Source organism: Mixophyes fleayi, chromosome 3 (genome assembly GCF_038048845.1).
Source record: "Mixophyes fleayi isolate aMixFle1 chromosome 3, aMixFle1.hap1, whole genome shotgun sequence".
NCBI lineage: Eukaryota > Metazoa > Chordata > Amphibia > Anura > Limnodynastidae > Mixophyes > Mixophyes fleayi.
This window is the reverse complement of record NC_134404.1, coordinates 257,030,680-257,043,363: the sequence shown is the minus strand read 5'-3', so window position 1 is coordinate 257,043,363 and position 12,684 is coordinate 257,030,680. Positions and strand designations below refer to the sequence as shown.

Below are 12,684 nucleotides of genomic sequence, written 5' to 3'. Positions count from 1 at the left end.
TTATAATTTTGAACACAGTGATAACCACTGAATGATATTTTTTTTTGCATAATTTAATAATACACATAATATTAACTTACAGTACCCACAAGATAAAATGTGAAAAACTTGAATAGATTAAAAAGATGTTTGGGACGGACTGTGGGGAAGCACGGAGGCTTTAGAAAAGTGATTTTAAAAAACTTTCTTGAAACATAGCTGCCTGTTTGTCTATCAAAGAATAGGAGATATGAAATGCAGAGCTGTCAAGGTCCCAGTCTCATCTAACTTAACACTAGGAATAGGAGAAAATAACCCTGAAAGCAAACTGAAACACAGAAACAATGAGTTGGCTTTGGTAAGGAGAAGGTGTGGCTAATAGTGACCTCCCATGTGTCACACAAGTGGACAGGGATGGCTGTGCCCATTCATTATGTAGTGAGGACCTCACTAAGGTGGGAGGAAATTTAGAGGAGGTTTAGCATGCCCATTGGTGACAGCCAATTAATAAGAGTGTTTTGGGTAGGGCTTGCAGTTGAAATAAAGCAATGATCATCTTGAGAAAATATTTTCTATAAACTCCAGATTTGCTTTCTCTAATCCTTAAAAGAACACTTCAGCCAGAATCTTCTTGCAATCAACTGCACAGCAAATGTAAATACAGATCTCTAACATTTAAAAAGTTACTCCATATTTAATAGTAGGATAAAGATATTTTTCTTATGAAATAGCATGAGTTGTATTGGTCTTCAGAATGGCTCCGTTTACTCTGCACTAATTATGATTGCCAGAATAATCACATTCTCTTACAGAACCACTAAGCTTAAAGAAAACTGTACCTTAGGCCAGTTACCCACTACTATTAACAGAACACCAGATATCACACTGCAAATGCAGCCACGTTTGACATGAAATGTGCAACCAACACTTATACTTGCAGATGGGGAGGTTTATGTTCTTGAATTCACTTCAGTGAACACTAAAAAAAATGGAGCAAACAGCATTAAAAAAAAAAAAACAGACAGGAGTTGGTATGGGGTCATAGAAAAAATAGGTTCCATCACCATGCACATTGCATGCTCTTATAGGCATTAGACATCACTAATAAAAGCATGCTTAACCAGTAAGCAGCCAACCTTATATAAAAGAGCGCCTAAAAACATACACATGGTTCTATTTATTAAAAGGCAAAATGCACTATCTCCGATGAAGATGGGTCTTTTCACCAGCAATAGAGCTTTGTCCTGTACATAATGGGGTCATAGCCAGCAACACCTTCCTGTCAAGCATTTGCTTTGCTTTATTTCATGTAAATTCTAACACTGACTGCAGTGCAGTGGTGGAAGTGGGGGTGTATACGATGGTATGCCATATCCTTACTTCTCCTACTGCTTTCATTGTAAAACTGTAAAATTCCATTCATTTATATTTTCATTACATTTTTCAACGAGTATCCGGACTATAGGAGAGGAACGTCACTTCTCTACAAGCAACATCTTTTCACAAATGTGAGTTATTGGTAATATTTCCCACAACAACATCTGGACAAGTTGGACTTCAACAGTCTATGCATGGAACTATACATTATTGACCCATTCTGAATTATCTTTACCCACATCATCCACTGGACGGACATACTTTTGCATAGATATATAAATTGCATATCTGCACTTCATTTTTATGTGACTTATTTGACTTGAACTGCTTTAATTCACTACTCGCAGCTCACATCCTGCAGTATTACCAGCATCTCAATACATTGCTGCTTATGCATGTCATAATTCTTTATGTTAGTCTGGCCAGAATTTTTATTTATGATGTCACATAGATACCCATCACATTAAAGTTTATTTATCAGTAACATACTTGCCATTATACATCTTCATGCACCCTAGAACCTATTATAGAATATTCTAATTACATTTCTCATACCACAACTTCTAAGTTTCCACTTCGACCACTGCTGCAGTGTTCAGAAGCGTTAACTCAGAGTAAAATACAATATAGCTCTAGTGCAGTGTCCCTTAACAACAGTACATGTTTTCCTTGCTTTAGCACAGGTGTATTCAATACTGACTGACACAGTGTAACAGATCCACAGGTGGTATAATTATATCACATGTCACCTGGAAAACTTCACTGTTGGGGGTCCTTAGGACTGGGTTTGAGACACTGCTCTAGTACATAGTACACCACGATCTGTTAAAAGGACAAAATATACATGTATCTGTATGCTTTAGCTAGAGGTTTTTTTAATGCCCATTTGAAAAATCTCTAAAACCTTAAAAGATGGAAGATCAATTCCTACAAAACACTATTATTTTCATCAAAACATTTTTCTCTCACGATAATCAGCACAGTACTACTCTTTTTCAAAGAATTCCTGGTAGCATGTAACCAACGCCAAATTCTAGAAATATTACCAGATTGTACACATTACAATATTTCATGCTTACTGACAGAAAATACAAAACTGCCAAAAACTAATTTTAAAATAATTAGTGTTTTAACACCATGTCTTAAGGTTAATTGTTTTAACACAGCTGCTAAATAACCTAGCAAAAACATTTTGATTGACAATTACATTTCTTGATTTCACAAGGTCCATCATTTTTTCATCTGTTTTTTTTTTTTTTATGAAAGCAGCACATGACATTGTTATTGTGCTATTAAACACATGTGTCTTCTTTAATTTGTTTTGTGATTATGGCTGTCAAATTGTAGATTTTTCCTCATGAATACCATAGAAGTGAGGATAAAAACAGTCACATTAAATCCTGTCATAAATTGTGTCAGGCATATATACCTATCTGGTATGCTACAGATTATTTTCTGAATAGTCTTTCTTATATACTTCCCAAGTAGATAAGTAATCTATGTAAATTAGATTGTGCACAAAGCAATAAAAAACAAGACAAAGTTACTGAGATAATGAAATGTTGCATTATAATAATAAATGCATAATGTAACAGCAAATTCTGAATGTACATAATATATATATTATATATATATGCAATATGTTAATACTCAGGGCCGGATTAACCATATGGCTAACTGGGCTACAGCCCAGAGGCCTATGGCATCCAGGGGGCCCTTGAAAGTGCTTAGCAGCAGTATTGATCGGCAGGGCCGTCTTTCCCATTGGGCACGCTGGGCAGGTCATCACGCCCGCCCGACATCCATTGCGGAGCGCGACGGAGGAGGAGACCAGGGAGGGAGCCGGATCGCCAGCTGACAGCACGGCAAGTATTTTCTTCTTTTTTTGCAGGTTCTTTTTTTTCTGCCTCCGGAGGGCCCCCCTGGGCTGCAGGGCCCATATATATAATATTTTTTTATTTTTTTTGTATATATAGGGGCCCCGGTGCACTGCTGTGCCCGGGGGCCCAAGAGCTTCTTAAGAGGGCCCTGTTGATCGGTTGCGGGCGCCCCCGACACGATCAGTGCTGCTGAGCACTTTCACTGCGGTCCTTCCCCGGCGAGCTGTAGTCTCCTTACTGAGGAGATCTCATGAATCTCACTCTCACGAGATGTCCTCAGTAAAGGAGCCCCCTTAGCCCAGGGGCCTCCATTCCCTTAATCCGTCCCTGTTAATACTATACAACACTATTTATAACATGCATAAAATTGCACCAGCCATACTTAGTAAAATGTAGGTATTGTGTAATGACATATCTCTGCCTATATAATGTGCTTAAAGCAAATAACTGGTTTTCATCCTGTCTTTAACATAATAGTATGAAATTCCAAAAAAACATAATTGCTCTTATGGACTAAATAATGGGTTAACATGGGTAACCAATAATTCCAGTTTTAACAATTTAAAGTACTTACCAAGGATGACTGTCCTTCTCAGTTGCAATTGCTAGCCCATACAATTAATTTGCTTGTATATTATTAAAGGGCTAGTATATCTACTACTAATATTAACAACTATATTGTCGCAGTAACATTTACTGACATAATTTTATATAGTTGCCATTGAATTTCATTGCTGTTCAGCTGAGTGCACACCAGGGCCGGATTAAAGAAATATAGGCCCTTGCACTAAGTGAACTGTGAGCCCCCCAATCCTCCTTTCAGCCAATTTATCTCCCTTCACCCCCAGACCTGATCAACAGCCTGTGTTATGGGGGAAAAAAAACAATCATAGAGCACTGCCCACTAAACATCTTTGTTAGGCCCCCTGGGCTATAGTCCAGAAAGCCCATTACGTTAATCAGGCTCTGGTGCACACTAATGTCCTTACCAATACTCTGCAAAAAGAGGCTGACAGCAATGTGTGTCCTACAGTGTGATTACCTGAAATTCAACTTTGTGTAGTAAAAAGATTTCTCCAAAATATCACAACTTTACCTGAAGAGAGGTCTTTTCTGATATCCATCACTTTTCCATACATACCTGTGAATGTTAAAAGTAGCTCTGTTATGCAGGGCAACTTCTATTGTTGGTCCAGAGTGCCTTTCAAATGACTAAAGGATTTATACAGCATTTTTATTGTCCTGTATACACCAAAATTCTGTAATGACCTCTCTAATGTTTTTCACAAGGGAATACTAAATGGTGTGGATTGACCTGCAACTAATCATTGGTGGTATCTGCCTTGTGTGGTTATTACACCTATCTGCACACAGGTGCATGTCATACACCTGCATTCCATTGAACTGAGAAGTGGTTTGACTGTGATGGGTGCACTGTGAGTATGTTCTACCTTGAAATCAATGATCCCTGTCTTGAAGTGCATCAGAACTGCTCTTAGCATACTTAAAAACACACCTCAGAAATGCAGGTTAAGGGTGCATGAAAATTGCCCATGTGTGTAATCCTTAGTGAACCTCATAATGTGTCATGTACTGGACAATGTACTGATTTTCACTAAGTACAAGGGATATTCTTATAAACTATGTGACTTATGTAGAGTTAGGTGGAAAGCAAAGCAAATTTGTCCCTGGACAAAGCATGTTGCAAGGCAAGGGGTGCAGATGTATTTCTTGTTTGCATGCATGTGAAATAAATACATTTGCTTATATGTAGCATATAAACACTGAACAACTTTATTTGTACACTGCATTTTAGAGTTAAGCAAGGATACGCCCCTTTCCAACTCTTACACATTTTAAATTGCCTCCCTGTGTAATGCAACATGGTTTTGCCAAGGAGCAAATTTTTTCCTTTTTTTGCTTTGTTTCTAGCTTTACATGAGGCCCTATATGTTTGACTGCTGCATGGTTATTGTATGTATATTATTCATTATTTGTCTAAATGGAACACAAGAATACGCCTTAGACATATATCTAGTGGACTGCACTTAAGCCACCACTGTGTGCTTGTTTTTCACTCTCAAAAACCTATTCTATCAAATCCATACTTGCCAACTCTCCCGGAATGTCCGGGAGACTTCCGCATTTTGCGAGAGGCTCACGGACTCCCAGGAGATTGTGGCAATCTCCTGGATCTGCCCACTTCACTAGAAAGTGAATTAGTTCCCAAACGCCACGATTCCCGATGAATCACTGTGTCAAATGACGCGCTTGTGTCATTACATTACGGGGGCGGGTCCAAAATGACACGCATTCTGGAGCCCCGCCCCCATCACACTCACCTCCCCCGGCAGGCTCCCAGAAACCAACTTTCTAAAGTTGGTAAGTATGATCAAATCCCCTTCTTAACAATGTCCAATAGCTAATCATTCAACTAGCTCAGCTTTTTTGTACCAGGAAGCAAACTAAATAATAATAACAATTTGTATATATAATTTAGTTTCAGACCCTATAGATTCAGATTGTACAATCTGTACATATTGGTACAAGTAAGTTTTTTTCTTGTAGTAATAATATTACTTATGTAGCACTTTTCTGCCTTAAGACTCCAAGCACAGTACAGAAAATAATGCAGAACAAAAATCTTCACTGCTTTAACAAACAGCCTAAATAAACGGGTGAGTATTTAGTCTTTTTTCTAATATATCAAGGGCTGTTCCGCTCGCATTGAACTGTACAGTGACTTCCATTAAGTAAGAGCTATGTGATTTAAAGTTCAAACACTAAATGGTTTTTGGTGAACTATGGGTACAAAAAAAATTCTTGTGCCTGAGTCATCAAGAAACTTAATGTAATCCACAAATTTGATCTGCGCATGCCCAGAACCGGTCCATACACTAAAGTAAATGCAGCACGTTCAAATAATCTTCGTGTACAAAGGACACTTACTACAGTTTACGATTTCTGGGAGGGAATGGGGCAGGGAAAGGGCGCCCGCCTGTAGTCAATGTACAGTAGGAGCGTGCACTCGAGGGCACGCAGCTACATCTGATTCAAGCTTTGGGCATCTCAAAAGTACTTGATTTTATGCTGCATCTCTTGCTCCAACTATAGGGCTAGTCCTGAGTACTAGTGGTGACAGACTTGTATGCATGCTGTTTGCAATCAGGAGCAACTGTAAAAATGTATTTTATGTTCAGTACACATTAAGAACATCCTAATGTATTTCATGGAAAAAATATATAATAATATATATTTTTTTTCAGTTTTATCATTATTGCCTATAATATTAACAAGTGACATAAATTGATTTTTTTCTTCTTTCGCTGCATTCTTTTGCGAATGTATATTTCACTTTTGGTTTTGCCGTATCATACAGTGTTTTGTGTAGTAGAGCTTGAGCAGACCTACACCCGAATTTATCAGTGCACGTATCTTCAGATTCGCTCCTTGTTGAATTTAGGCATGCGTATACCCGATTTACGTGTGTTTTAAACCAGACGCAGGTTTCACTCTGTTTGCATGCCTTGATGAATCAGGCCCCTTGTGTTTGAGGAAGGGAGGGATCTGGGACATGAAATCCAATAGTTTCTTTAGATTACTGGGACTTTGGCCATTTAAAGGAGTTAAAGTGAAAAATTTTAGACTTAATACTCACAAATAGTGAGGGAGTATATGATGTAAGTGAGGGTAAGAACTAGAGATGGTCACTGACCCCCCGGGTTTTGGATTCGGTTTTGGATTTGGATTACCATCGTGTTTTGGTTTTGGTTTTGGTTTTGCAAAACCGCCATTGCGTGTTTTGGTTTTGGTTTTGTTTGGTTTTGTTTTGCTATTTTTTTGTAAAATCAATGTTTTTGGGCCTAAAATAACCCAATTTAGTGTTCTAACTGTTTCATAGATAAGTAATCTAATTGTAGAGGTAATAAATCATCCAAAAAACAGTTTAATTCCCGGTAGGTTGGCCTTCATTTATTCTACACACAAAACAGATTGTCTTCCTCTCCATCTATGCATATTAGCAATGTAGCCATCGTCTTTGGATGTATATTACACCCTACACTTATAGTTAAATATGTAAAGAAATGGAAAAAGGCAGTTTGGTTTCTGTCTCTATAGGCCCCCCTCCACTTGTTTAAAAAACCAAAAAATTCAGCCGTTATAGACTGTACAAAATTAATTAAAATGGACAAAGCCAGTTTGGTTTCTGGCTCTCTAGGCCCCCCTCCACTTGTCGAAAATACAAAAAAATTCAGCCGTTATAGACTGTACAATATTAAGAGAAATGGAGAAAGCCAGTTTGTGGTCACTCTGTCTATGACACCCTACCCTTAAGGATAAATTGCCCAAACAGCAGCCTTTAAAGACGGTACGTGATATGGAAATGCCACAAGTCCCTTTCCTCTTTGGGGGTAGATTGCACCCTACACTTACATAGAAAGTTTTAAAAAGATGTTATCGTCATCATCTTCAGCTTCATCCTCACCCTCATCAGTGTGTACGTCATCATCACAGACTATCAATTCATCGCCGCTTGAATCTGACATTAGAGAACAGTCAGTGCTTGGATGTCTTGGATGGTGAAGGCCTTCCTCATGGAAGATGTAGTTCATTTTTATAAACATCATTTTCTCCACATTTTTGGGAAGTAACCTTCTATGGCGATCACTGACTAAGTTCCCTGCTGTGCTGAACACTCGTTCAGAGTACACACAGGAGGGTGGGCAGCTTAAGTATTGCAAAGCAAGTTTGTACATGGGTTTCCAAATGGCCTGCTTTTCTTCCCAGTAAGGTAAGGGACTGTCTGACATTTCCATATCAATTACCTCTTAAAAGTTATCCTCCACCATGTTTATACTGGTATTGGATGGAGTTATGGGCAAAGTGACACATTTTTTAGAAAAATCCTTCAAACCAGCCCAGATGTTAAATTGTTCTGGTCTTGCCCCCTGCATCTTCCCTGCTTCTTTTTGGGAAATGTAATTTTTTACGAGCAGCAGCAGCTTGAGAAAGTGAAGGAGGACACGTCGTCTAGCCGAGGCCCAGTTCAGCAGCCAACTTGCTGAGCAATAGCTCCTTGCAAAAGTTCACATCTCGCTCATTTACAAGTAAAGACTCAATGTAGGTATTAAACCTTGGATCAAGCACAGTGGCCAAAACGTACTGATCCGAGGTCAAGATCTTAATAACTCGAGGATCATTGTGAAGCGAATGAAGTACTTGATCGACAAGGCCAACATACTTTGCTGAATTGCTTGCATTCAGCTCCTCCTTCATTTTCTCAAGCTGCTTTTCCAATAGTCTAATTAAAGGAATGACTTGGCTCAAACTAGCAGAGTCTGCACTCACCTCACACATCACAACTTCAAATGGTTTCAGCACCTTGCACAGCACTGAAAGGATTCCCCACTGTGCAAGAGTGAAATACATCCCCCTCCTTTCCCAATGTCATGGCTTGTGCAATATGCTTGGATGGCTTTGCGCTGTTCCTCCATCCTCTGAAGCATGTACAGGGTGGAATTCCACCTAGTTACCACCTCTTACTTAAGTTGGTGGCAGGGCAAGTTAAATTGCTCTTGGAGCTGCTGCAATCTCCTACATGCTGTGGCTGAATGCCTGAAATGGCCTGAAATTTTACGGGCCACTTGAAAGCATCTCCTGCACCTCATGGTTATTTCGTAGGAAGCTCTGCACCACCAAGTTGATGGTGTGAGCAAAACAGGGAATGTGTTGGAAATCACCCAGCTGTAATGCTCGCACTATATTGTTGGCGTTATCAGAAATGACATATCCTGGGGAGAGTCCAAGTGGTATAAGCCATGTATCAATTACATCTCTCAGTTTGCGCAACAAATTGTCCGCTGTATGCCTGTTAGTGAAGCCGGTGATACAAAGAGTGGCCTGCCTGTGACAAATGTTACGTAGTGGTGTACATGCTGCTGCTGGTGAAGGTGAATGACCAACCCAGTGGGCTGTCACAGTCATATAGTCATTGGTTTGCCCACTTTCACATATCTGTGGTTAAGTGGACAGTGGGCAGAATGGCATTTTTCAGTGCAATCTCTACATTTTTACACACTTTTTGGTATAGTTGTGGAATTGCTTTACGGAAGAAATTGTGTCACAATGGAATTCTGTAACGCGGACACAAAACCTCAATTAACTGTGAAAAATCAGCTGCGTTTATTATGGAGATGGGACGCAGATCTAACATTGCAGCCATGGCGTCTGTGATTCGCTTGGCGACTGGGTGACTGCTGTCATATTTGCTTCCCCTCGCAAATGATTGTTTCACAGTTAATTGCTGAAATGTAGGACTGCTCATTTTCTTGACCTGCTTCTGGGCTGATGATTCACCCCCAGCAGCAGCAACAGCAGCAGCAGCAGTGGGACTCTTCAGAACGCTTTCTTCAGAGGAATCAATAATAGTGCAGGAGTCATCCAACCTTAATAAGTGGGATGCCGGGCTAACTCCGAGCGCTACTGAGGATATTGATGAGGATTGTGTGGTGGGTGTATTTTGTAGCCGTCGGGATGTCGGTGAGCGGAGGGTCTTAGCTGATGATGGAGTGCTTGTAATTTTTTGGGAAGAACTTTCAGCTTTTCCCAACACTTTGCCATGAACTCTCGTTAAATGGCGTAACATAGACCAAGATGGTTAAGGTCCCTCCCTCGACTGACTGTGGCTTGACATACACTACAAATGGCTATACAATTGTTGTCTGGATTTGGGTAGAAATAATTCCACACATAAGAAGTGGATTTTTTTGTTTTATGCCCAGGCATGACAATGGCCTTTTTCTTGTCACGTGCCAGAACTGCTGCCACTGGTGCAGGACTTACACAAACAACCTCATCCTCATCAACATCCTCATTAGAGCCCTCGTCGCCTACACAAATCTCCCCCTCATCCTCTTCTAATTCCAAAGTGGCATCCTCAATTTGTGTATCACCAGCTACACTCGAGCTATTAAGGCACACATCAGCAGAATGCTCACGATTAGACATCCCACTGTTGGATGGACTCTCCACAGGGATTGGTGTCATTTCTGAATCAGAGCAAACATTATCCTCTAATGCCTTACTGTTATCTTGCAGCTTGGCTTTGACGCGTAACAGTAGTTGTGCCCCAATTGTAGGCTCTGTAACTTTTTTGGATCTGCCACTAATAGCCAAAGGTGAAGGCCTCATTCTCTCTTTGATACACCGTGGGTAGAATGGCATGTTGGCAATTTTATTTTTATCGCCACTTAACTTTTGCTCAGTAACACTTCTTTTTCGCTTCAACACAGTAAAAAAAAAAATTGTTTTTTGGACTGATTTCAAAACACTGTGTAGTTTGACATCGCCTTGCCCAGATGACGTACTGGGAACACTAACATCAGGACTGGTGACAGAACCTGGTTGCTCATTCTGATCGTATGTGGACTGCTTTGAATCCATTCTGAGCCCAAAGCACTGGGGAGTGCTAAAAATTAGTTGGTAAGATACTTCTGACAGATAGTAATTTTGACAGCCAGAAATATTTATGCACAATTATGGGGGACACCCCAAAAGCACTGGGGAGTGCCAAATATTGAAAAGAAAAAAACCTCTATCCTCCTCTCTTCTCTAGCGATTTTTGTTACAACAATTGGAATCAGAATATTGGATTCTCTGTCCATGCTCTAAATAGCCTGTGACTACACCCTGCTTTCTCCCTCTGTCAAATGGCGATAGATTGCTGTGGAGGCGTGTATTTATAATCTTGAAGTATCGCGAGAACCGAGCCCCGAGATCCGACGACGTCACGATGACGTTCGGCCTCGATTTGGATTCGGAGCGGGTGGGAGAGTACCGAGCTACTCAGCTCGGTACTCGAATACCCAAAGTTCGGGTGGGTTCGGTTCTCGGGGAACCGGACCTGCCCATCTCTAGTAAGAACCTAGTTTCCAGTGATCATCAGGCAGTGTGGTTCAATATGAAGATTTTTGGATGGCTGGTTTTGAAGAGATGAGAAGATATGTAATTAATTATTTGGCAGGATGGAGGAACTTGAATGGAGTGCAGGAACAGTGGCCAAATTAAAAAATACTATACTAAAATCAGGAAAGATACAAGGAAAAGCAAGCAATTTTAGTTCTCAAAAGTGGTAGCATGTATTGTAAAAGTAAAAAAGATAGTTGAGGCTGGATCACTTATAAATAAGTTATTGTATAAATGTATTTAAATTAATAGTGCAGTGCGCCAATTTATATCATTGCAAATGTAGTGGGCCTGATTCATTAAGGAAAGTAAAGCAACAAAATTACTTTGCACCTTGACAAAACCATGTTGCATTGAAGGGGGAGGCAAATTTAAAATGCGATGGCAGGTTTATAGCTGGGGTAAGGCATGTTCTAAATAAACTTTAAATTGCAGTGTACAAATAAAGTTATCAAGTATTTGTGTGCTACATGAAAAAACAGCCAATATTTATCTTATGTGCAAAATAATAAACTAATTTGCACCCCTTCCATTGTAACATGGATTCGTCTAGGAGAAAACTAATTTTTTTGCTTTAGTTTCCTTAATGAATCAGGCCCAGTATATCATGATTTGGTTTAGTAACTTTTCTGGAGAAAATGTGTTTTCCGCACTGTCGGAAGGCAGGTAATCTCATGTTTATTGGACCTTTTCATCTCAGTGCCCGACACTTTTTCAGCCTGATGGCACAGCAGGAGGTCATTACCTTTCGGTCCTGTGTAGTTTTTCTTCCTGTATCTTAGAACCTACCTGAACAATGTAGACTCAAGATGCAAGTAACTTAGTATATCACAGATTGATGTGAATTTTCTAAATTAAATTGCATTAAATCTAAGGTTAGAGAACATATTGCATCCTGATGCTAATTATCGAATATAATATCTCAGACGTTGCAGTGCTAGCTGGGATCAGGGGGCTGGGTTACACCCTACGCACATGAATGTCAGAATATGTATAAAAAGAGCACTGTTGGACCATTTAATGTATCATTCCATCTGTAACTTCTGGAAAGATCGCTAGTACCACAAACTGGCGTGTAACTGTCCTTATTAGGACTGCTTGAGTTACTAAAACATCACTCATCACTGCTTCGAAATCCTACTTTGACGCCTACTTACCGGCTGTTATTCCTGTGACCTACAGATTAGAACAGTCTAATCTGTTATCTGGCTGTTCTGAAGTTGGAACCCAGCAACTAGTACCAACGCTCTGCCTGCTACCCGCAGCTCTGGCCTGTGTGATAGGCCAGTGGTCATGTGTACCACCGCAGGTGCCCAGCAAGGGGGTACACTAGCAGCGAGAGTTACCCAGAAGGAAGGGGTTCTAGGTGCCAGCAAAGAAGCCTTGTGGTGGCAGCAGCAAGCCCCTCCTGCATTTAAAGTGGCGCAATTTGGAATAAAGAAAGGGAACAGTGGGAATGTAAGCAGGGCTGGTCATCAGCAAC

General features: G+C 40.2%; 1 protein-coding gene across 5 annotated transcripts in view; it reads right to left on the bottom strand.

Annotated features, from left to right (window-relative positions):
- The window catches only part of IPCEF1 (interaction protein for cytohesin exchange factors 1), a 209,755-nt gene that overhangs the window by 83,123 nt on the left and 113,948 nt on the right, over positions 1-12,684 (bottom strand). The window contains exon 1 of one of the 5 annotated variants that reach the window (XM_075203487.1): positions 4,378-4,497. The exons of the other annotated variants lie outside the window; for them this stretch is intronic. The gene's annotated coding sequence lies outside the window, so the exon portion shown is untranslated. Of the gene's footprint in view, positions 1-4,377; positions 4,498-12,684 lie in introns of those variants that run through there. 5 annotated transcript variants of the gene reach the window in all.